This window comes from Sciurus carolinensis, chromosome 8 (genome assembly GCF_902686445.1).
Source record: "Sciurus carolinensis chromosome 8, mSciCar1.2, whole genome shotgun sequence".
Taxonomy (NCBI): Eukaryota; Metazoa; Chordata; class Mammalia; order Rodentia; family Sciuridae; genus Sciurus; species Sciurus carolinensis.
The window spans coordinates 83,692,455-83,720,228 of NC_062220.1; positions in this window are offsets into that span (position 1 = coordinate 83,692,455).

Below are 27,774 nucleotides of genomic sequence, written 5' to 3' on the forward strand. Positions count from 1 at the left end.
GAGGAGATTTGGGGGGAGGGTCTCTAATTTTTAAAACAGATTAAAAACAAATATAAGCCAAGTAAATGGTTTGATATCTTCCTGAGAAGTGCTATATTCCTGAGTCACTGAAGCAAGATATTCACTCTCTTCAAATAGAAGTTCCCATCTGGGAACAAGGGTCAGGATGAACACAACTATGAAAACAGCAGTCAAACCAGAGCCGACCCTTTCTTGGGAGAATTGTCCCAGGTGAAACATAGGCTACCTGTGTGGAGGTTATGTTCCTCCCATGCACTGTCCCTGAGGCCACAGCCAAGAACTTGTGGACATTGGGGAAGAGGGTGGTCTCTTCCCCACAGGGAAAATGGCTCTGTGGCTCACATGGTATTCCAGAGCTCTCCATAGGCACAGGCTGAATGAGGCCAGATGCCTGCTGATAATGCACACTGGCCTAAATCCTTTCTCTGCCTCATCCTGCCTGTCTCCTTCCCCAGGAAAGCACATCTATGAGAATCCTTGCCTCAGGCTCTGCTTCCAGGGAATCTAATCCAAAACTTGTACAATGGTTTATACAGGTTTTATTTATGAAGAACTGGGATGCAGACTAGAATCCTAGATACTTTCTGGGACTCTTGGGAATATTGGAGAACAAAGATAGTGGGTGATAGGAGATCTTAATGCAAAGGACAAAGAACAAGAGAATGTTGAAAAGTGAGAGAAGTGAACAAATTAAACAAAACAAAACTCTTAACCAATGAAAACTTTGCTCTGTAGCAGATCAGATTCCTAAGAACAGATGAACAGGCATGCCACTCTTTCAGTGTGTCCTCAATCTGGAAGATGAAGTATTTTGAGGATGTTGCAACAAATACTCTTCCTGGGTCTTGAATACACCCTTCCCATGCTTCCTGATTTGGCCTAATTTTTAAACACCAAAAAAGATTTCCCTGAATTTACTTCTAGTCAGATCAGCAGGGGCTTTTAGTAACTCCATGAGATTTTGCATTCCTCTAGCTTGCAGCTGGCATTGATTATTCTTCCACAGGACAATTAGAGTGCTGGTGCCTCTGCAGAGCACAGCATCTGTAAAATGATTTGCTGCTGCAGCTGAAGGAGGTTCTAGGATTAGTCACTTCCTTTGTTCAGAATGTGCAGAGTAGTACTTAAGAAGGACATGTCCAAGACTCAGGGAGGCAGACGGGTCTTTAGGTAGCAGTAGGGCAGAGTGACTCAAAGCTTGGACTCTGCAGTCAACTTTGCTTTTTAGGGTTTGTGATGGTTAAATGAGATGACACTTTTAGCGCTCTAGCACAAGGTTAGCATGAAGTTATCACATAACTGTCTGTCATCACAATGACAGCATGAATCCCACAGGTTCACCCTTGCTGCCTCTTTGCTCTGTTAAATTGTCGGTACTCTAGGGTCTCACAAAGCAAATGCTCCCTCTTGAGACTCATACTCTTTGGCCTTGGATCTTGGATGATTGATTGCATAGGATCCCTGCTTAGCTTGTGGCCTCATCACTTTGGTGATGTGTCCTTCAACACCTTCTCTGACCTATTCATTCAGGCAGGCATAATTCTTCTCAGGTTTCAATTTTTATGATTGTGGGTAACAAAATGTTCTTCCCCACTAACATGGAGCTGAGGAGTTGCATGGAACCCATTCAGCTACACTCACCTTCCCACCCTGAGTACAAGGAAATGCAACTCTTTCTGCTTTGAAGCATGAACAAAAAAGGACTTGGGAAGAAAGAACATGCTCCATCCTCCTCATACCCCTTTCAGCCTTGAATACAAAAGAGGGGCTGAACTACAAAGTGATATGTACATTAGGAATTTGCATATGGTGTTAACTTATTTGGATTTAATAGCTAATTTTTAGCTTCACTTACTAGGGAATCATGTGCTGTGTTACTGTCTTGCTAGGAACACCTTACTATCTGGTTGTTGCTCAGGGTGCTTCACTCCTTGGAGGCTGAGTGCATCATTGATGAAGGTGTGAGTAGAAAACTTATGCAAGACAAAATTCTTGTAGGTTGTATTTTCCAGAAGTGCAACCTGTCACAACAACCTATCAGTGGCTTTGGTTTCAGGCCATGTGAATGTAGGAAGTAGGGGACAGTGCTGGTGGTTTCTATTAGACCTTTGTGCCTGGAACCCTGCACTCCATGTTCCAGATTGTTGAATTTCTTCATATTTCCTACTTCAAGGTCCATACCAAGACCTCCCCCTCATTCCCAGTCCCCAATCATCACACTTTTTGTGTGGAACATGGGGATCCCAAGGCAACTTTTTCTTGAGCATTCAACTGTGAGAGGATGTTGGCCATGGAGCCTAAGATAAACAGAAACTTGGAGAAAGTCTAGGAGTGTCTTTGCTTGTGTGTTCTTTATAAGAAACAATCCTACAAGGTTGGGGATAATCTTTGTCACTTTTATTTCCTGTAATTATTTTGCTTAAAATCAAAAGGCTGGATTGTAGCCTGTGCTTCTCCATTGAGTAGCTGTGACCACAGATAGGGACTGTACCTTGTTAAGACTTGGATTCTGCTCCCATAGAATGGGAACAAAAACTACCCAATGGAGTTATAAGGATGAGAATACCTGGCACACAGGAATCATCTAATAAGTAGTAGATATTATCATTACAAAATGCAAAAGTTCGTTAAATATCCCTGCCTGGATGGAACCTTTATTATTGAAAAGGTTTAGTTTTTCAGGAAAGCAAGCAGATGTCACACTACAACTCATAACTTCCCAAAGGAGAAGGTATTGAGTGTGATACGAGACCAGTGAACAGGCAGTGCAATAATGACTGCAGATCTAATATTTAAATAGGTTTTATTCATATTTACTAAGGTTACAAAAGATAAATAGCTATCTTGCTCACCCTTATTTCTCATGAATCCAGAATTTATTTCTAAATATCTTTTTGAGTTAGAGGATGAGAAAGGAGAGAGACATTGGCGTCAAAGGTGGGGAATAAAGCTTGTTTATTTCTAGGTATATTTAATTCATGTTTATGAATTATTAGTACAATAAACACTGATTTCATTCATAACCAAGAGCAGCTATTTATGTTTGAATGAAAAGCCATGTACTTGCTCACACAAAGCTCTATTGTGAAAGAAAAAAATCAGTTTTTATTGTTCAAACAATTGCACATTAACCAAAGGCCCAGAATGAGGGTTCTGAGAATTGCGAGCAGAAACTGGGAATGTTAATGTGTTAGCATTTGTATGTTGTCTCAAAGGATGGGTTGGGGATTAATAGAGGTGAACGGACTCAAGAATAACACTGATGCTGTTCACTTAAGCATGATTTTGCATTAGTGATTCTATAGTACACAGAAAGATGGATCTTTGATTTCTTCACAGCTTCTGAGAAAATGAGCGGTCAGCAGTGTGTAAAGCAGCAGCTGTGTTTGTGGGCACTACAAGAAATGCCATGTATACAAAACTGACAGGTGCCTTTGGACCTTCCTGCAGGTTGAAGGCCTGGGAGAGTTACAGAGAGACCTTAACACATTCTGAATTGCCATTGGCTTAGTGCCTTCTCCACAAGTCTGATTTTCAGACACCAGGGTGAATTTTATTCTTGGGTATATGATGAGATCTCCATAGGCAAAGGACATCTTTACGTAAATATTTCCTCTGATTTCCATGAAATATATTTGTAAATTGGGAAAATTCAAAATGTGAGAAGAAGAAAATATGAGCATTTTCTCAAGTCTTCCCCAAAGGTAACCTCTGTAACATCATGGTATGAATATGTAATATACTTAGTGAAGTACCTAGAAAGTAGCAAATTCTTAATAAATTGCCCCTGAAAATGTATCTGATTTTTCTTTCCATATTTTGTTTACATACTTGCATATGTGAGATAAATAAATATTTATCAAATATCCATTGAGCACCAAGACTTTGAAATTGACTTGGGAAATATACATGGACATGGAAAAGATACAGTTTCTGAAGGGTTATGGAAAATATTCCTGCAAGACAGCTCTCCAAGAAAAACGAAGGGACAATGCAGCTTGGGAGGAGGGAGGGGAAACTAGCCAAGGATTAATCTCCCAGTAAATCCTTTCCTAACAACAATGGACCCTAAAGGAAAGGAACAAATACTGAATGCTGGCTCCTAAACTTTGACCTTCCCCATTAGTCCTAAATGGAGGCACAACAAATATTGAAACTCTGAGCAGTAATGGATCCCAGAGAAAGAAAAGCAATGGACAATATTTGAGTATTCATCCCTTGGGATCTGGACTCCTCTCTCCCCAGATAATAATGAATTTCAACCTTTTTACAACTACCTTCCTTAAGTTAAAGTTTTAACCTGTACAACTAGCCCCTGATTGTCCAAACTGCACGTCCACAGCTTCCAATGATTAAACCATCCTCATTGTACCCTATAAAACCAAAATCCCCTCTGTAACTGACGGCCATTTTCGCATCCTGAAAATGAGCCCCAATGGTGCCCAAGTCCGTGAATGAATAAAAGACTTCTCTGAATCTGTTGAGGTCTGCATCCATCCTTTTGCACTTAGAGTTTCTTGCCCTTAAATTGCTTGTAAGTTTTGTAGAAGATATAGGTAAATGAACCACTGGAATGTGAAGGGGAGGTGACCTGAAATATGCTATATGGAAACAAATGTGCTATGTGGAGATCTTTCAAGGCAGGGATATTTTAACCTTGGCAGAAGGCTTTCCCAAGAGACTGACATCCATTCTCTGGCCTGAAAAATAAGCAAGAACTATTCTATCAATGGAGTACAAGTGAGAAAAATGGTACCTCCAGAGAATACAGCTCATGCTAAGTTCCTGAAGCAAGAGAACATAGTGGCCCATGCATGAAATGATATGGAATTCCAAGTGGCTGAAGAGAGGACAGTTAGATTAGAAGAGATTGATGGTGGTGGGTTTGGAGGGTGGAGAATGGTGGGAGTCAGCAGAAACAGGGAGCAAAGGAACCAGAGCAGGGCTGATAGCATGAATGGCTTTGGAAGATGCGCTGTGAGAGGATTTAGATTTTATCCTGAGGGTAGTGAAGAGTTATTGAAGCAAGAGAGACATGATCAGATTTGTGCTTTAAAAAGAGTACTTAAAATCAACACAAAACAGGTTGCCAAATACTTCAAAAATTTCAAAAAAGGTGGTTTAAAAGAGTCTACCTTGAAATTTTAAAACACTGTCTATACATTTGGTAAAAAGCATTGCATAGACATTGTTGTCATTATATATGACAAGATGTGATGGATGGTGAAAAGTGTCATTCCATGAATTTTAGAGCCATGAAAGTATTTATTAGAAACAAAATCTCAAAGTAAATGACCTAAATTTTCAACTTAAAATATAAAATGAATAAAATAGAACATAAAAACATATTTGAACAATATAACAAAAATGGATTTTTTAAAAAAATCAATAAAACAACAATTAAGAAAAGATGGACAACACAAATAAATAGCACTCAGGACTACTTTTAAGGACTTTCCAGATTACACTGGGCTCACCTGGATAATGCAGGAGACTTTCCCTGTCTTATGGTCATTTGATTAGCAAACTTAATTCCATCTGTAACTTTAATTCCTCTTTGTTACATAACCTAATATGGTCCCAGGTTCTAAGGATTAAACCTAGACATTTTGGGGGGTATCCTGCCTACTAGTAAGACATATTATTCCCATTTCAGTCCCACCCACCCCCTTCTGCCACTTCCTGCCACTTCAGATAATCTTTTAGGTGCTTGTTTATTCTTTTACTACTGTGTGCAAATATGAACAAAACCAAATACATATTTTCTCTCTTACACAAATAGTATATGCACTTTCAGTACTTTGTTGTTCTTTCCTTTTAGTAATATATAGCCTAGTGATCTTTCAAACTGACATTGAGAGTTCCCTCATTCTGCTAATATTCCACTGTATCAGTAAACCACTCTTATTTTTAACTGGTATTTCAAGTCGAGGAGAGGATAAACTGTTGAATAAATGGTATTGAGGTTATGGAGACTGTAACACACACATTGCACATGTTTAGCAACGTATCTGGAAGGATAAATGTAGATTTTAGCAGATGATATGTTCAGAGGGCACTGGGATGGGGAAAATGAGAGTAAAAGGCAATTAAGTATGTTATGTAGATTTCAATATGACATAATTTTTTATAATGACATACTCATGTATTATGTACTTATATAAACATGAAAAAATAAAGGGACATTCCAGGTATATTATGGAAACTAAATTTTTATGAGTATCTATGATTACTTTCTACATTTTCAAGTTAATGTATAATGATCCCTAGAAAAGTGCTTTTTTGAATAAAAACATATTACAAATAGTACTAAAATACAGAAGCTACATGTAATAACTTTCTGGAAGTGGCATGTGGTGTTTATGGATGAGTAAAAGGGAGGAAAGTGTGTGAGGTTTTATTCATTTTTCAGAGGATTAAGGAGGGGGAAAAGCACTTATCAAATACCTACTGTGTTCCAAGTGATATTGTTTATAGTATCTTAACTGTGAGGATGTTACTATCCTATTTCATAGAAATTTAGAGTCAGAGTTTAAGCATTATTGGGGTTGCATAGATAAGGTGTAGTGAGTTGGCATTTGAATCTAGGCCTGGATCCCAGACCCCTTTGGATTCCCACCATGGCAGGCTATCTCCCTTTTCTCTGGTTTCTCAGCAAACCCTAAAGTGACTTTAACCCCCCAGATATCCCTTTTGGAACCAAGAAATTTTAAAGGAGAGAGTCAGTTTTTCCTGAATCCTTAATCGCTACAGCTGTTTTCTGCTTTGTTTGACACTCTGGGGACATCTAAACCTCAGGGCCAGTTTAGATTTGGGGGTCAGTGTCCAAAACATTAACCCAGAGTTCTTTACTCCAGGGCAGTACAAATATACACCATTAAAGGCAAAGACTGAACCTGGTGGGAAGAAAATCATAGGGATTTTGGGCAGACCCAGTCATTTCCCTAGAGCTGCTTTTACTTCCTGACAGCTAATTTATCCAGATGATTGGCCCTGGACCTGTAAACCCCCTAGCTCAGCCTGGCCATTTGTTAAAGCACAGACGTCTAGTGGATCTTGCTGTTGATAGCTGTGGGAACCAATCTCTCCACACAGGGTTTGATGTGCAGTGGAAGCATCTGTGTGCACCACATGGGTCCTTTCAGCTTGTAGGATGTGTGGTAACTTGGAGCTGTTTGCTTTAAAGGTTCCATTTGCATTATCAGCAAAGAATATGGAAAACAGCTCAATTTCAGCTGATTACCCACTAAAGTGTTTGGGAGCCACTCTGTAATTTTCATTGCTGCTTGCTGGGCTCTTCAGCAAAGTTTGCAGGCAAATTTGATGGAAGGTATTCAGTCCTGCTGAATGGCAGACAGAGAAGGCACCAGCTTCCTGTTCCCTTTGTTTGGAAGCATCTGTTAGCATAAAATAGTAAACAATTTTTTAAAAACTATTCTGAGAGCAGTAATCTGTGAGGTGTCTCTCCAGTGAAGCCTTAGACCTAGACTTTGGTTTGTCTGCACCTCACCCCAGTAGGAATTTCTGTCACCAAGGCCAGAGGAATTGGCTCCAGCAAGGAGTTACATGCATCCCCATGTTGATAGCAGCACAATTCACAATAGCCAAACTATGGAGCCAGCCTAGGTGTTCATTAACACATGAATGGATAAACAAAATGTGGTATGTATACACAATAGAGTTTTATTTAGCCATAAAAAATGAAATTATGGCATTTGCAGGAAAATGGATGGAACTAAATACCATCATGTTAAGTGAAATAAGTCAAACTCGGAAGGTAAAGGGTCATAAGCCTCTCCCCCAGGGAGAAGCTAGAAAAGAAAAAGGAAAACAAAGGTGGGGTAGATCTCCTAAAAATCACAGAGACCAGTAGAAGAAAGGGACCAAGAGATGGGAAGGGGCTAGGGCGGGGGAAATGCTGGGGAGTGACATGGACCAAATTCTGTTGTTACATAGTGTGCATGTACAAATATGTAACAACAAATCCCATCAATAGGTACAACTATAATGTACCAATAAAAATGAAAGAAATGCATAAATAAAAGGAAAGGGTGGCTGCATCAGTACCTCTCACTTTGCTGTGTCAATGAATTTCTTGGGGATCTGTTAAAATAAGAATTCCCATTCAGTGGGTCTGGAGAAGACTCAGATTCTGCATTTCTGACAAACTCCCAGGTGACGCTATGGTGTTGGTCCTTGGCCTGCACGGAAGTGTCCCACTAACTGCATCCTCACTGGCACAGACTTACATAGGTCTTCTTTGGATATTCTTAAATGTGAATCTATCTCAACTTAAGTGGTAGGATAATATCAAATTATATTAATATAGTGTAATTTTAAAAATAAATAATATCTAAGTTTAAAAATATGCTGCAAGAAAAGCAAGTGTCAGACAGTAGTGTTTAAATATAAATTATATGTTATTCACTATATCTGTAATTAAAACACAATATTTTGTCCTCACCATAACTGACTCTGGATAAAAATGCTGTCAGGTCCCTGATGTTTCTGCTCACATTAGGTAGTAGATAGCTTTACAATTACTTTAAGTTGCAAATAACACTTTCAATTTCATTTCATTTCAAAACCGAAATACCAGTTCTCTGTGATGGATAAAATTTGCCGCCTGACTTTTTCCAAAACATTGTTCTACCATCCCACAGCTTGAATGTGATGCTAGGAGATGAAAGCAGGGTGGGAACTCCCTGCTGTCCACTCAGAGGCCCATTGTAAGGGACTTAGGCAAACTGGGGAGAGTTGGGCACCCTCAGCTGCTATCTCCCTGAGCACCCCGTCTTGGGTGAGCTTTTGTTTCTGGGCCCATCAGGTGGAAGTGGTTGAGGGCTGAGGGGTGTGGTGAGGAAGAGTTCTCACCTGGACTGGGAGCTGTGTGAGCTGATGTGAGGCCTCGCTCTGCTCCCAGCTAGTGGTCACAGCTGACTTTCGGAGAGACCCAATAGAGGATTACAGCCACGTCTCTCGGGCTGCTTGGTGGAGTCCTCAGATTACATATATGCATATGTACGTGTATAGATGTGTACACATATAGATGTATATACATGTATGTATTTGGATGTGTGCCTATCCATGTGTATGTATACATACATGTGTACATATAACTTGCCATGAGTATGTGTTATTTTATTAGTTAAAAAAAGACAAGAATGTGTCAGAAAAATGGAATAATCTAAAATCATTAGTGACTTTCTAATCGTATTTAAGTTATATGACAACTAGCCCCAATTAAAATGGAAGAGTTTTTGTTATCTCAAAAATGATTAATAACCTCATTCATTATACCTACAAAAAGCACATTCAAACTTAAAATTCTAAGGAAAAAAATCCACTCTGAAAAGTTTTTCTCCATGTTCTGTCTCCTTGAGCTGTTTAGTGGGGAAAGGAGATTTTATGATACCCGTGGCTGTGTGGTTGAACTCTTTTAGGATACCAATTTGCAGTGGTGCCAGATAAGATGGAGTATTGCAATGTGGTTCTGATGTGTGGGACTGCACTACTTTGGCAGGTGTGTTGGATGAGCTGACCTTCTGTTTATGGTCTTCAGGACAGAACTGTCATGTCTCAGAGATTTGCTTCTTTTGAGCTGTCTCATCATTGCCTCATAAACCATAGTTCATTGCCAAGACCCACACATGAAGCACTTACCTGTCAGCAGTAAGATTTTCCTTCATGCCTTTTGCTTCAACTTTCCCTTGTGTGAAAATCTTGTAGCAACCCAGGTCTCTGGTTGGTCCTGAGTAGTCTGCAGTGGATGACGACCAGCTGAAACTGGTTAAATCTGAATTAATAACTAAAAACGCTGCAAGTTTCTATGCTACCTTCAACATCAGGGAAGGGTATGTCTACATCTTTGAGGATGGCTGCAAGGAAGGTCACCTCTTGGAGAGGTCAGAATTCCAACAAAGGAAACCCAAAGCTTGCCGTCAGGCCCAGTAAAATTCTGTATCTTTCACAAGCTTGCTTTGTGTTCTGGAATGAAGCAAACTTTAAGAACCTAAATGTGCAAAATTGAAAATACTGTAGAAGACTGGAAAGTTCCATATTCAAATCTGTGTCCTAATGCATATAAATTAAAAAATTCAACTACATAACATTATGAATATCATGAGTCTGTGTGTGTATTCTAGTATGTAGAATAGTATTTATATAAAAACTTTTTCTTAAAATCCATGTCTTTTATTTTTAAGGAAAAATTACCTTAAAATCCATATTTGTCTTTTATCTTAAAAAATCTATATTTTATTTTAACATGCTTTTATCTTAGAATGCTTTCATCTTAAAATCAATGTTTCTCACTAAGATTTGTAAGTCTTGACCCAGTTTCCCTCTCTGCCTCCCTGGTCTCCCAACTTGCAACTCCAACTTGGACTTCATGCTTCAGTCCTTGTGAACATCATTTAGTTCTTCTGTAAAACCTGTTTTAAGTCTCTGGGCTTATAAGTCTCTGGGCTTGTCTTATGGGCTGTGGCCTTTGTCTAGAACATCATTCTCTCAATCTTTTCGCCTGGTCACCTTCTAGACATCCTGTCTGTCTCCCTATACTCACCACTTTCTCCTGGAGGATTCCAGGGCCTCCAGATGCCTTCTCTGGGCTTCGTGTACATTCCTAGGCAGCAGCGTACCTGCAGGTATGCACAATAGAGGGCAATGTGGCCACCAGCTCTGCTCTGAGCTGTGTTCACAACATCTGGGTCTTCCTCGACTTGGCAGATACGTGCTCAAAACAGTTTATCAAATCATCGAAGAAAGAACACACACGGTGTATATAAGACAAGATAAGGTGGTGGTGATTCCCTCCCCCTTTTACATTATAAAAGAAGTGTAATAAATTAAAAATAATTCAAAATAATAATCATTTCCATTTTAACAAAATGAGTTTTTTTTTACTCTCTAAGATTTTGTTCACATACACTTGTTTTAATAGTTATACTTTTTGTTTATTATCATTATTTAGGAGATTGATATACTATACTTTCCTCAACTATCTTCTTAATTTTGTGATGTGTCTGGTATAGCATTCTCTATGCTCAGCGAGGTACAGTGAACATCTGCTGTTTTCTTCCAGTCACCACCTCCATATTCTGTCCTTCAGAGACATCTTAAGATGATCCCATAGCTTTAATCACTTCCCATTATTAAAAGTTCTATTGGGTCCTGTTTTAAACCCAGTTTTGTCTTCTCTTCTCCTTCCCCTCTTTGGCTAAATCATGGTCTTTGGAACCTGCAGCAGGGAAGGGATGTGTTTGTTTCATTATCACTCTCTTTCCAGGGTGTTGGGCGGGGAGGAGGGATGGGAGAGAAGAGGGAGACTGCTTCATACCGTCACCTGTTGCTGATGGGCATGGTCTTGATCTTTCTACACCCTGGTTGGCTGCTACTGGGTTCTGCTGACATGGTCTTTGTTGCATGTGATTTTCCAGGTATGTATTTCTGGTCCCCTCTGTCTCTGAGAACCCTCTCAGAAAGGGACAGTAGCAACCCTTCTAAGCCATGTCATTGGTTCACCCTCAATCTCCTGTTTTTTGGGCATCAGCTTGCTTGGCTACTGAGCACCAAAATTTCTGCCTCTCTATTTCCCCCTCAACTCCTTTGTATGAACCAGGGAAGCCACCGGTTTCTCCTGCACACCCTTCCAGGAGCACAGGGGACTGTTGTGTGGACTGCAATCTTTTACCCAAGCCAGTTACATCATGATCTCTTCTTGCCACTGGTATGAGCTGCCTCAGTAAGTTCCTTCCTGCAGCAAATGCCAGCCAAGAAGCTATTCTTAAAGAAGCCCTACAGATTTTGAAGATTGATAACTATTCAGTCAGCCAGAGGGTGCTCATTTCCTTTTGTCAGAAAGCACTTTAGCTCTCCATGAATTATTCTTTGGTGTCCCAACTTCTTGGCAAGTTGAGAGACCCCTATAAGGGAGAGAGGGGAGAGCAAATCTTGTCAGCACAAAGCCTGTCCTCCCGATAGCTTCAACTACTCTCCCTGTGTGGTCTGTGGATGCCTGGGGAGGTGGAGGCTGGGCTGGTCTCACTTAGCAAGTGTCTGGCCCTAATTGTTTTCTGCTCAATTAAAAATGTAGGGGGATGGTTCTGTTCATTATCTTGATTGTTGTGATGGTTTCCTGGATATACACATGTCAAAACTTATCAAATTATACATTTAACTATGCACAGTTATTGGATGTCAATTACATCTCAATAAAGCTTTTTACAAATGTTGGGGTGGACTGCCTGCCCATCTGTCCTCTTCAGCATTTAATTATAGCATTGTAAATAATGCTGTGCAAATACTTCCATGCATGTAGATTTTTTTTTTCTTTCATGTTTCCTTAAGAAAAGTTTCTAGAGTTTGGATTACTCACTTAAAGATAATAGCCATTTTTGTTGCTCCTGATAACATTTTGCTATGTTGCTTTTCCAAAGGATTGTGCCACTTTCCAATTTAGCAGTAAGTATAAATATACTAGTTCAATGACAACCTATACTAGTGTTTATTTTTTAAAGCATTCCTAGATATAAAATAGTACATTGATTTTTACTTCTTTGATTAATAAAAAAGGATAATATGTGTGTTGAATTTCCATGTACGAGAACTACTTGTTCTTATTATCTGTTTACCTATGGGGTTTTGATGTACTTTTGATTTCTGTAAATGTTATCATAAAGTTGTTTGTGAACTAAAACAAATGTTTTCACTGAAAGTACTATTTATTCTCATGGTTATAAGTCAACCGAAGAACAAACTGACCAGGGTAAGTGAGTGAGACCTGGCTGTAGACTGGGGTTGGAGGGTGGCGGGGTGTATCGGTTGCTTCTCCTGATTTCTGGAGCAAGGTTTCTCTCTTTGTGCAGGCAATACCAGCTGATTTTTCCAGGTGTCCCTGTCTGTCACTAGTCACGCACACTTACTCTCTTAAGTTTTCTGGAGTTGGAACTTACTAGAATGGCACATTTCCTTTTAGGACAGTGATTTTTAACCTGAGGGAGTTAGGAAGTTTCTATGTCTACTTACTTTGTGGACATAGGATGTAGGAAGGGTGGACAGGGGTTGGCATGTATAATTTAAAAAAAGGTCTATGGAAAGAATTCAGCTTCCTTGTCAAGGCGGTCATAGTTTTAGTGGTATTTTGTAATTTCAAATAGTGTGAAAAGATATATATACACAAACTGTACATATGATTTTTATAAATATCAAACAGAGCAGAGCCTATAAGACTGAGAAAAATCTGTTCTCTACTTGTTTTCAAGATGGTGGTATGGGTTCATGTTTTAAACTGCTCCAAACACACACGTGCACATATGTAAGACATTTCATGTTCAAAAATAAGCTAACTGTCCCTGTAGACAAAAATCAAAATAGATGCATCCAGCCATAGGTGGAGACTGGAGCCACAGACTCACTGGATTCTGAATACAGAAATGTTCAGCATTTGCCTGAACTCAGGTTCCTGTGGGATATACAGAACCAAGAGCATCTGTTTGCAGATGGTAACAGTCAGTCCCTGGTAGCAGAGTGACATGAGGGCAGAAGTGGAGTTTCTTATGCATGAAAGGAAGCTGAAAAGAAGCTATGACCATCATCTGGGCTATCATTTGTGTGCATCAAACTTAATACCAGCAGTTAAAAACATTTTGTTTGTGTAGAAAGGTAAAAACTCTCAGTAAAAGGAAAGGTATGTAGCTGCAAAAACACTAAGTAGAAGGGAATTAATGATAAGGGGGAAATATGCCATCCTCTTAATGAAAATAATAAATCACATAAAGAAAATCTGATCTAAGAAAGTGAGTCAGTAAACCCAGAATCAGGGAAAGAATTAATTACTGAGAAATAAATACAGCAATCTCAAAAGATCTTTGAAATAAGTATGTTTAAATTATTGAGACATAAAAGAAGGAATGATAATCATAAGAGTTTTTACAAAATTAAAAATGGGTAGAAAAGAAGGATAAATGAATATAAAGAACTAATTTAAACACCTAGAAATTTAAAAATGTAGTAATGAGATGAAAATTTCAATAATAAAGATAAATTCTAGTTTGGAGACAATCAAAGAGAGTTATCAATTTGAAAATAGTATTGAAGAATTCTAGAAAGAAGCACAAGGGCGATCCAAGATGGCGGCCTAGAGGGAGACTGCACCCCCAGTCGCTCCAGAACCCAGGAGTTAAGAAGGGGAGGCATTGAGAGACTCGGACTGAAATAGAGCCACGGGTGAGTCTGCCCACTGGGTAAAGCTCGGCCCGGGTGGCAGGCCCAGATAGAGGTGGCTCATCGGAGCTGGGCAGGGCAGCTAGAGTCATCCACAGGCAGCCCTGCGCACTCCGGCGGTGAGCCCCGCCCACACAGCCAGCTTCTCCAGGTTCTTGGAACAGAACTGGCCCGCTAGTGAGAGCCTTTCTGACAAGAACAAGCTCCGAGTCCCGGAGCCACTGCAGCGCAGCGTACTCCGGCAACGAACCAGCGGAGAGCCTTGATTCGCAAGCAGCCTCTGGGATTAGGGCAGGGCAGCCAGAGACCTCTTCAGGCAGCTCTGCCCACTCCGGCTGCAGGCTCTCTTCACGGGGCAATACAAGATGGTGGCCTAGAGGGAGACTGCACCCCCAGTCGCTCCAGAACCCAGGAGTTAAGAAGGGGAGGCATTGAGAGACTCGGACTGAAATAGAGCCACGGGTGAGTCTGCCCACTGGGTAAAGCTCGGCCCGGGTGGCAGGCCCAGATAGAGGTGGCTTATTGGAGCCCGGCAGGGCAGCTAGAGTCTTCTCAAGGTAGCCTTCCACGCTCCGGCAGTGGGCTCCTCCCACACGGCCAGCTGCACAGCGCAGGCCCACAATGAGAGCATTTCCGCACAGAGCCAGTTCCAAACCGTGGAACCAGTAGGGGGCTAGGGGCAGTTTTCTTCGGATGAGCTGCTTTATCAGATTCCTCCAAGACATCAGGCTACTGAAGGCTGGGAGGTGATACACTGGAAATCTACCGGGACACTATAAGCCAATAGCGGAAAACTGCAATATCTCAGGGTCCCACTGACAACTGACCAATATGAGAAAACAAGGGAAGAAAATGTCCCAAACAAACCTAGATACTACATCAATAAAACCCAATGACAGCACAGCAAAAGAAATGTCAGAAAGGGAGTTCAGAATGTACGTAATTAAAACGATCAGGGAAGCTAATGAGGAGATGAAAGAGCAAATGCAGGCATTGAAGGAGGAGATGAAAGAGCAAATGCAGGCATTAAATGATCGCACCAATCAACAGTTAAAAGACCAAATACGGGAAGCAAGAGATCATTTCAATAAAGAGTTAGAGATACTGAAAAAAAACCAAACTGAAATCCTTGAAATGAAGGAAACAATAAACCAAGTTAAAAACTCCATAGAAAGCATAACCAATAGGATAGAACACCTGGAAGACAGAACCTCAGACATTGAAGACAAATTATTTAATCTTGAAAGCAAAGTTGGCCAAACAGAAAAGATGGTAAGAAATCATGAACAGAATCTACAAGAATTATGGGATATCATGAAAAGGCCAAATTTAAGAATTATTGGGATTGAGGAAGGCTTAGAGAAACAAACCAAAGGAATGAACAATCTATTCAATGAAATAATAACAGAAAATTTCCCAAATCTGAAGAATGAAATGGAAAACCAAGTACAAGAGGCTTATAGAACTCCAAACATACAAAATTACAACAGACCCACACCAAGGCACATTATTATGAAAATACCTAACATACAAAATAAAGACAGAATTTTAAAGGCCGCAAGAGAAAAGAATCAAATTACATTCAGAGGGAAACCAATAAGAATATCAGAAGATTTTTCAATCCAGACCCTAAAAGCTAGAAGGGCCTGGAACAACATATACCAAGCCCTGAAAGAAAACGGATGCCAACCAAGAATCTTATACCCAGCAAAACTTACCTTCAAATTTGACGATGAAATAAGATTCTTCCATGATAAACAAAAGCTAAAGGAATTTACAAAAAGAAAGCCAGCATTACAGAACATTCTCAGCAAAATATTCCATGAGGAAGCGATGAAAAACAACGATGCAAATCAGCAACAGGAGGCACTAGCCTAAAGGAATAGCCAAATAAAGGAGAAACCAAATCATGTCAAAAACAAATATGAGTCAATTGACTGGGAATACAAATCATATCACAATAATAACTCTGAATGTTAATGGCCTGAATTCATCAATCAAAAGACACAGACTGGCAGATTGGATTAAAAAGAAAAATCCAACAATATGCTGCCTGCAAGAGACTCATCTCATAGAAAGAGACACCCATAGACTAAAGGTGAAAGGATGGGGAAAAACATACCATGCACACGGACACAGCAAAAAAGCTGGAGTATCCATCCTCATCTCAGATAATGTGGACTTCAAACCAAAGCTAGTCAGAAGGGATAAAGAAGGACATTACATGCTGCTTAAGGGAAGCATAAATCAGCAAGACATAACAATCATAAATATCTATGCCCCGAACATTGGCTCATCCACGTACGTCAAACAAATCCTTCTCAATTCCAGAAATCAACACAACAATACTAGGCGATTTTAACACACCTCTCTCACCACTGGATAGATCGTCCAAACAAAAATTGAATAAAGAAACTATAGATCTCAACAACACAATCAGCAATTTAGACTTAACGGACATATATAGAATATACCATCCAACAAAGAACGAATACACTTTCTTCTCAGCAGCACATGGATCCTTCTCTAAAATAGACCATATTTTATGCCACAAAGCTACTGTTAGCAAATACAAGAAGATAGAGATACTACCTTGTACTCTATCAGATCATAATGGATTGAAATTAGAAATAAATGACAGAATAAAAAACAGAAACTTCTCCAATACCTGGAGACTAAATAATACACTATTATATGATGAATGGATAACAGAAGACATCAGGAGGGAAATAAAAAAATTCTTAGAAGTAAACGAGAACAAAGACACATCATATCAAAATCTCTGGGACACTATGAAAGCAGTACTTAGAGGAAGATTTATTTCATGGGGTGCATTCAAAAAAAGAAGTAGAAATCAACAAATAAACGACTTAACACTACAGCTCAAAGCGCTAGAAAAAGAAGAGCTGACCAATACCAAAAGTAGTAGAAGACAGGAAATAGTTAAAATCAGAGCCGAAATCAACGAAATCGAAACAAAAGAAACAATTGGGAAAATTAACAAAATAAATAGTTGGTTCTTTGAAAAAATAAATAAAATTGATAAACCCTTAGCCACACTAACAAAGAGAAAGAGGGAGAAAACTCAAATTACTAAAATTCGGAATGAACAAGGAAACATCACAACAGACACGAGTGAAATACAAAACATAATTAGAAGCTATTTCGAAAATCTATACTCCAACAAAACAGAAAACCTCGAAGACATCAACAAATTTCTAGAGACATATGAACTACCTAAACTGAACGAGGAGGACATACACAACTTAAATAAACCAATTTCAAGCAATGAAATAGAACAGGTCATCAAAAGTCTACCAACAAAGAAAAGTCCAGGACCAGATGGGTTCTCAGCCGAGTTCTACAAAACCTTTAAAGAAGAGCTCATTCCAATACTCCTCAAACTATTCCATGAAATAGAAGAGGAGGGAACCCTCCCAAACTCGTTCTATGAAGCCAATATCACCCTGATACCTAAACCGGACAGAGACACATCGAGGAAAGAAAATTTCAGACCAATATCCTTAATGAACATCGATGCAAAAATTCTCAACAAAATTTTAGCAAATCGCATACAAATATATATTAAAAAGATAGTGCACCACGATCAAGTGGGTTTTATCCCAGGGATGCAAGGTTGGTTCAACATTCGGAAATCAATAAATGTCATTCACCATATCAACAGACTTAAAGTTAAGAATCACATGATTATTTCAATAGATGCAGAAAAAGCATTTGATAAAATACAGCATCCCTTCCTGCTCAAAACACTAGAAAAAATTGGGGTAGTGGGAACATTCCTAAACATTATAAAGGCAATCTACGCTAAGCCCATGGCTAATATCATTCTAAATGGTGAAAAACTGAAAACATTCCCCCTAAAAACTGGAACAAGGCAGGGATGCCCTCTTTCACCGCTTCTATTCAACATCGTCCTTGAGACTCTAGCCAGAGCAATCAGACAAACCAAAGAAATTAAAGGGATATGAATAGGAAAAGAAGAACTCAAACTATCCCTGTTCGCTGATGACATGATTATATATTTAGAGGAACCTGGAAATTCCACCAGAAAACTTTTAGAACTCATAAGTGAATTCAGTAAAGTAGCAGGTTACAAGATCAATGCTCATAAATCCAATGCATTTTTATACATAAGTGATGAATCTTCAGAAAGAGAAATTAGGAAAACTACCCCATTCACAATAGCATCGAAAAAAATAAAATTCTTGGGAATCAATCTCACAAAAGAGGTGAAAGACCTCTACAATGAGAACTACAGAACACTAAAGAAAGAAATTCAAGAAAACCTTAGAAGATGGAAAGATCTCCCATGTTCCTGGATAGGCAGAATTAATATCGTCAAAATGGCTATACTACCTAAAGTTCTATACAGATTCAATGCAATTCCAATTAAAATCCCAATGATGTACCTTGCAGAAATAGAGCAAGCAATTATGAAATTCATCTGGAAGAATAAAAAACCTAGAATAGCTAAAGCAATCCTCAGTAGCAAGAGCGAAGCAGGGGGTATTGCAATACCAGATCTTCAACTCTACTACAAAGCAATAGTAACAAAAACGGCATGGTATTGGTACCAAAATAGACAGGTAGATCAATGGTACAGAATAGAGGACATGGACACAAACCCAAATAAATACAATTTTCTCATACTAGACAAAGGTTCCAACAATATGCAATGGAGAAAAGATAGCCTCTTCAACAAATGGTGCTGGGAAAACTGGAAAACCATATGCAATAGAATGAAATTAAACCCCTATCTCTCACCCTACACAAAACTCAACTCAAAATGGATCAAGGACCTCGGAATCAGACCAGAGACCCTGCATCTTATAGAAGAAAAAGTAGGTACAAATCTTCAACTTGTTGGCTCAGAATCAGATTTCCTTAACAGGACACCCATAGCACAAGAAATAAAAGCAAGAATAAACAACTGGGATAGATTCAAACTTAAAAGCTTTCTCTCAGCAAAGGAAACTATCAGAAATGTGAAGAGAGAGCCTACAGAGTGGGAGAATATCTTTGCCAACCATACCTCAGATAGAGCGCTAATTTCCAGAATCTATAAAGAACTCAAAAAACTCTACACGAAGAATACAAATAATCCAATCAACAAATGGGCTAAGGAAATAAACAGACACTTCACAGAAGAAGATGTACAAGTAATCAACAGATATATGAAAAAATGTTCAACATCCCTAGTAATAAGGGAAATGCAAATCAAAACTACCCTAAGATTTCATCTCACCCCAATTAGAATGGCGATTATCAAGAATACAAGCAACAATAGGTGTTGGCGAGGATGTGGTGAAAAAGGAACACTCATACATTGCTGGTGGGGTTGCAAATTAGTGCAGCCACTCTGGAAAGCAGTGTGGAGATTCCTCAGAAAGCTTGGAATGGAAACACCATTTGACCCAGCTATCCCACTCCTTGGCCTATACCCAAAGGACTTAAAATCAGCATACTACAGAGATACAGCCACATCAATGTTCATTGCTGCTCAATTCACCATAGCCAGATTGTGGAACCAACCTAGATGCCCTTCAGTTGATGAATGGATAAAGAAACTGTGGCATATTTATACAATGGAATATTACTCCGCAATGAAGAATGATAAAATTATGGCATTTGTAGGCAAATGGTCGAAATTGGAGAATATCATGCTAAGTGAGATAAGCCAATCTCAAAAAACTAAAGGACGAATGATCTCGCTGATAAGCGGATGAGGACATATAATGGGGGGTTGGAGGGGTTAGCATTAGGTTTAGGGTTAGGTTTAGGGTTAGGGATAAGGAGAGCGGTAAGAATGAAGGAAAGAAGGACTGTGTAGAGGGAAAAGAGGGGTGGGAGGGGTGGGGGGAGGAGAAAAATAAAATAAACATCATTACCCTATGTAAACATAAAAAAAAAAAGAAGCACAAGGAAATAGAGAAAAATATTAAAGAGATATGAAAATAGTGAAATAAAAGATTGTGAAAATAGTGAAATAAAATATTGTTCTATACAATACAACCCACCCACAAACTACTGTTGAAAGAACCATTACAGGATGTGCTTCACCAAGAGAAAAAGGAAATCAAAATAAAAGAATGGGATGTAAGAAGCAATAACGAATAAAGTGAGAGACAAAGACATGTTTTTAACTACTAAAACAATTCAAGATTAACATTTTTGTTGTTTACAAGAGAGTTGAAAATCAAATTTAGATAGTAAATACAGGATGATGAAACATAAATTTTAACATTATAATCATTGCTTTTGGGGAGGATGGAAATGCTGAATTACTTTAGAATTTTCAAAAATAAATGGTTTAATAGTTATGTTAAAATGAATCACCAAAATAATAGATCAGGAATGTATAGCTTCTAAGCCATTGGAGAAGTCAAAGAAGTAAAAGTAATTTTATCAATACACAATAAGGCATGTGGGTTATGGGGGAATGTGGAGAAGCTAAAAAATAAGGGTGGGAAGGTGGTAGGAGAAACACGGTACATTGAGAACAGAGCACAAAAGTGTACAAATTAACCCAACTATGTCAATTATCAAATAATTGTATATGGTTCAAATTTAGGCTATCACCTAAAACAAGACTACGTAGGAACAATTAAAGTTTTTTTTTTTTTTACAAAAATAGAAACTAATATAAGTCATATAGAAACAAATAGAGGATTTATAATACTATATAATAATACTATACTTCTATTCAACATTACAGTGGCATTTCCAGTCAGTGAAACAAAGCAAGAAAAAATAAAAATCATCCCTATTGAAAAGAAACAAAAAAAAGTTTTTATTTATGGACAACATAATTGTTGATATGGAAATGCTATGGAATCTACCAAAAAAAAAAAAAATCCCACTGGAACAAATACAGAACTAAAACATTAATTTATGAGGGTGTAGTACATAAGATCAATTGCTCTACACTAGCAATGTTTAATCAAAATTTAAATTAAAAAATACTATTTATGGTAACATCAGATAATACCAAATACATGGAGATCTTTCAAGAAATGGGAAAGATGTGTAAATGAAAACTGTAAGAAAAGGAGAAATACTCTGTTTAAAGGTCAGAAAATTCAGTATTGTTAAGCTGTCAATTAGTCAATTGTCCCTGAATTGACCTATATAGTTATTACAGTCCTAACCCAATAGGATTAAAAAAAAAAAAAAAAGAAAGCAAAACTTATACGAATTAAGAAAATACAAGCAACAGCATAGCAAATAGGCAAGGCATTGAAATTACATATACATAAACATACATCCTCCAACCCTGAAGATAACCATTTTTCTGATGTTTGTGAGAAGACTTCAAACTATTGACTTCACTACTTTCATAAGCATAGGATTTTTCAGGTTAACCTTTCTTCAAATTGTGTAAGACACATTCTAAGAGTTTCTCTATTTCATCAGGCTTCCGTTTTATTGCCATGGAGGTGTTTATAATTTTCTCTCATAAACTTTTAAGTATCTCAGATTTTAAGTCTACTCAATTTCTTCCACTGCTCTGTCATTTTTCATCAGCTATGTTGCCAGAGGGCTGTAGATTTTATTAGTCTTTTGAAAAGCACTAACTTTTGACTTTGTTGATCCTCTCTATTATCTTTCTTTTTCAACTTGTGACTTCTGTCTTTATTATTTTCATCTTATTTCTATAGTTCTTTTTTTCCTTTTAAAGAATTTTTTCAGGTGAATACGTAACATTAAATTTCAGCTTTTTGTCTTTTCTAATATGAATATTTACTATCATAATTTATCTTCTAAGTGATACATAGTTGCCTCCTACAAGTTTTGACATTATCTCCTGTGCTCCATTTATTCCTTCATCCCCCTTCAAACCTCAAAGCATTTACTATTGTCAGTGGTTTTATTATTTTGGATTTGAGCCATTCTAATAAGTGTATAGTAGTATCTCATTGCTTAAATTTGCATCTGCATTGGCATATGATTTCAAAAGTCCTTTCATGTGCTTATTTGCTTCTGTGTATCTTTTTTTTTTATAAGGTATCTGCGCAGATCTTTTGCCCATTTTACAATAGGGTTGTTTCATTTTCTTTTTGAAAATAAGAATTTTAAGAGTTGAATTTTAAGAGTTCTTTGTATTTTTTCTTTTTTTAATTTTTTTTTGGTTATCCATGACAGTAGTCTATTTTGACATATTTATACAAATGTGGAATACATCTTTTTCTAATTAGTCTTGTGGATGTGCACGATGTTTAGGTTCACTGTGCTATATTAATATATGTAGATAGGAAAATTATGTCAGATCCATTCCACTGTCTTTCCCATGCTCCCTCCCTTCCTAATCCACTGAACTTCTATTCTCTCCCCCGCACTTGCGTGTTAGCATCCACATGTCAGACACACCATTTTAATTTTCAGAATGGAAGATTTAACCTGGGGCACTTCAGCACCAAGCCACCACTGATCTATACCCCTTTTTATTTTTATTTTGAGACAGAGTCTTACTATGTTGCCAAGTGTTATGGTTTAGATGTGGTGTCTCCCAAAAACTCACATGTGAAACAATGCAAGGTTTGGAGGACAAGTGTTTGGGTTATAGCCTTAACCTAATCAGTGAATTAATTCCTGATGGAATTAACCAAGTGGTACCGGAGGCAGGTGGGGTGGGAAGTGGTTCACTGGGGCGTGGATATGGGGTATACATGTTGTGTCTGGAGAGTGGAGTCTCTCTCTGCTTTCTCATCATCATGTAAGCTACTTCCCTCTGCCACACTCTTCCACCATGATGGAGCCCCAAAGAATGGAGACGGCCTTCTACGGACTAAGACCCCTGAAACCATGAGCCCTAAAATAAACTTTTCTCCTCTACCGTTGTTCTTGTTGGGTCCTTTTAGTCATAGCAGCAAAAAAGCTGACTAAAATACCACGTTTGGCCTCAAACTTTCTATTCTCATACCTCAGCCTTCTGAGTAGCTGGGAATATAGATGTGTATCACCATGCCTGGTTTATCTTCTGGATACATAACTTTTATCAGATACATATTTTGTAATATTTTCTCCCATTCTTTCTGGCTTATCTTTTTATTATTTTTATTTAGCTTTTAACTTTTTACAGACTGCATTTTGATTCATTGTACACAAATGGGGTACATAATTTCGTTTCTATGGTTGTACACAATGCAGATTCATACCATTTGTGTAATCATACATGTACATAGGGCAATGATGTCTGTCTCATTCCACCATTTTTCATACCCCCCTTCCTCTCATTTTCTTCTACATATTCTAAAGTTCCCCCATTATTCTCTCATTCCCCACCCCCACCCCCATTATATATCATCCTCCACTTATCAGGGAAAACATTTGGCCTTTGGTTTTTTGGGCTTGGCTTATTTCACTTAACATTATATTCTCCAATTCCATCCATTTATTTGCAAATGCCATAATATTATTCTTCTTTATGGCTGAATAGTATTCCATTGTGTATATATACCAGAGTTTCTTTATCCATTCATCTGGTGAAGGGCATCTAGGTTGGTTCCACAATCTAGCTATTGTGAACTGAGCTGCTATAAACATTGATGTGGTTGTGTTACTGTAGTTTGCTGATTTTAGGTCCTTTGGGTATAAACCGAGGAGTGGGATAACTGGGTCAAAAGCTTTTTCTCAGCAAAGGATACAATCAAGACTGTGCAGAGAGAGCCTACAGAGTGGGAGAAAATCTTTTCCACATGCACTTCAGATAGAGCACTTATCTCCAAAATTTATAAAGAACTTACAAAACTTTACAACAAAAATACAAAGAACCTAATCAATAAATGGGCCAAGGAACTGGACAGACACTTTACAGAAGACATACAGGCAATTAATAAATATATGAAAAAGTGTTCAACATCTCTAGTAATTAGAGAAATGCAAATATTTGCAACTCTAAGATTTCATCTTACTCCAATTAGAATAGCTTTCATCAAGAACACAAACAATAATAGATGTTGGTGTGGATGTGGGGAAAAAGGCACACTTTTACATTGCTGGTGGAGTTGCAAATTGGTGCAGCCACTCTGGAAAGCAGTATGGAGAATCCTAAGAAAACTTGGAATGGACCCACCTTTTGACCCAGTTATCTTTTTATTCTTTGGACAGTCTTTTGCAGCACATGTTTTTAATGAAATTAATCAATTGATTGATTAATTTTATGATGCTGGGGATCAAACCCAGGACCTTGCACATACTAATGTTTTTAACTTCAATGAGGTCCTACTTATTTTTTTCTTTCCCATACTGTGTTTTTGGTGTTGCATATAAAAACTCACCACCAAAATCAAGCATGGAGATTTCTCCTGTTACTTTATAGAAGTTTTATAATTTTGCATTGTACATTTTGAATTAAATTTTGTGCAAGGCACAAGTTCAGTGTCCAGATTCCCTTTTTTAACATATGGTTGTCCAATTGTCTGGGTACTATTTATTGAAAAGACTATTCTTTCTCCATTGTATTGTCTTTGCTCCATTGTCAAAGGTCAGTTTATCACATTTGTGTGGTTCTATTCTGCACTCCCAATTGTTACATGGATCAATTTGTCTATTTTGCACCAATATCACACTGTCTTAATTGCTGAAGATTTACAGTTAAGTCTTAAAGTCAAATAACATCAGTCTTCTAACTTTATTCTTCTTCCATATTTTATCGGCCATCCTGGATCTTTTGTATTTCCATATAAGCTTTAGAATCAGGTTTTCAGTACCCACTGCATAACTTGTTGGTGTTTTAATTGGGATTACATTGAATCTATAGATCAAGTGGAAATAACTGATATCAAAACAATCTTCTCATCTATGAACATGGACTATCTCTGCATTTATTTAGAGCTGTTTATTTAATAAGATGTTTATAATTCTTCCCATATGGACATTGTATTTGTTTTGTTAGATTTATTCCTAAGTACTTCAGTTTGGAGTACTAATATAAATGGTATTTGGTTTCTAATTTCAAATCCATTGCTGGTATACAGGAAAGCAATTAACAGCTTTGTATTAACTTTATATCCTGTAACTTTGCTATAATCATGTATTAGTTCTAGGAGGGGTCATTTTTGTCAATTCTTTGAGATTTCTGAATTTTCTTTTTGGCTGCATAAAGTTTAAAACTGTTTAATCTTTGTTATGAACTAAAACTTTTTTCACTATGTAGTTACTTTATGTATTAAAATCATGCTTTTTGGTTCAAAGTATATTTATTATTTATGAAAGTAGCCATAAGTTCTTTCATGTACTTAATACATACTTTTCATTTTTAAAAAGTTTTTAAATATTCTGAGCCTTTATGTTTTAGGTTTATTACTTGAAATTAGTACATACCCATATTTGCATGTGTATGCACACAAACATATCAGATATGACAGTCTTACCATTTTAGTTGGAAAGATTAATTGATGTATACTTATTGTTAAGTTCTAATAATTCTGTTTGGTCAGAGAACACACTTTATAAAAATTAAATTTTAAAAATTTATTGATAGTCATTTTATGGTCTAACTGGATTATGTTCCTTGCCTAATGGAAAATAATGTATATTTTCTTGTTTTGGAGTAGAAAGTTTTATAAATGTCAATTGTGTATTAAAAACTCTCTTGTTGTGGATTTTTCTTTCTCTCATTGTAGTTTCATGAGTTAGCTCCATACATTTTGAAGCTTCATATTAGGTTCATAAATATTAAGATTGTTCTGTTCTCTTTTTCTTTTAATTGTTCAAATTAGTTACACATGACAGTAGAATGCATTTTGACACATCATACATAAATGGAGTAAAACTTCTCATTCTTCTGGTTGTATATGATGTAGAATTACACCAGTTGTGTAATCATATATGCAATAGGATAATGATGTCCAATTCATTCACTATTCTTCGTACCTTCATACCCCCTCCCCTCCCTTCACTCCACTTTGTCTAATCCAAAGTACCGTTAGTCTTCCTGGTCAACCCCTTATTGTGTGTTAGCATCTGCATATCAGAGAGAACATTTGGTCTTTGATTCTTTGGGATTAGTTTATTTCACTTAGTATGATATTCTCTAGATCCATCCATTTACTGGCAAATGCCATAATTTCATTCTTCTTTAAGACTGAGTAATAGTCCATTGTGTATATATACCACATTTTCTTTATCCATTCCTCAGTTGAAGGGCAACTACGTTGATTTCATCGTTTTAGCTATTGTGAATTGAGCTGCTGTAAACATTGATATGGCCACATCACTGTAGTATGCTGATTTTAAGTCCTTTGTGCATAAACCTAGGAGTAGAATAACTGGTTCAAATGATGGTTTCATTCCAGGTTTTCTGAAGCATTTCCATAGTGGTTGTACCAATTTGCAGTCCCACCAACAATGTATGAGTGCACATTTTACCCCACATCCTCACCAACATTTATTGTTGCTTGTATTCTTGATGATTGCCATACTGACTAGAGTGAGATGAAATCTCAGTTGTAGTTTTCATTTGCATTTCCATCAACTCTTTATGATGACATGACCTATCTCATTACTGATTATCATATCTTTGCTTTGAAATCTACTTTGTCCGATATTAAATCCCTTCACATTTCTTTTGATTAATATGACACATTGCCACCATTTTATTTTTAACCCCTTTCTGTCTTTATATTTATGGTGCACATCTCATAGGCAACATAGTCCAGAGTCTTGCTTTATTATCCAGTCTGACCATCTGTGTCTTCTATTTGGGGTATTTCAAACATATAGATTAAGTGCAGTTATTGATATAGTTAGATGGAAGTCTGTCATCTAGCTGTTTGTTTTCCATTTGTCCCATCTGTTCTTTGTTACATTTCTCCTCCTTATGATATCTTTTGGATTGTTTGGTTTTATTAATGATTGCCTTTGTCTCCTTTGTTGGCTTATTAGTTACAACTCTTTGGTTGCTGTGTATTATTACTTTATCACACTCAGTTTTCACATTATTATATTACTTTATATAGAGTATATGAATGTTACAGTAGATACTTCAGTACTTCTGTCTCTCCCTTTCTAGTCTTGTGCTATTATCATACAGTTTTGCACATGACATAAATTCCACAATACATTGTAATTATTTTTAGTTAAATAATTCATTACCTTTTAAAGAATTTAAATTATAAGGAGAAAGTACATACTTATACATGTGTTAATCATTTTTTAATTCTTTTATCCTTTTTTATAGATCCATATTCTGTCTGATATCAGTTTTCTTCTCTGCAAAGGACTTCCTTAAACATTTTGTTTGGAGGGCAGGGCTGCTTGAGATTGTTTCAAACTTTGCATGTTTGAATAAATCTTTGTTGCATCTTCATTTTTAAAAGACATACTTGTAAGTACATACTTATCTATTTTTTTTCCTTCCGGTATTTTAAAGACATCCCTGCAATTACCTTCTCACTTATATTGTTATGGAAAGAAATCTGCACCCATCCTTACTTTCGTTTTTCTATTTATTATGTAAACTTTCCCCCTCTGAATGTTTCTAGAACTTTTATTTATTTATGATTTTGA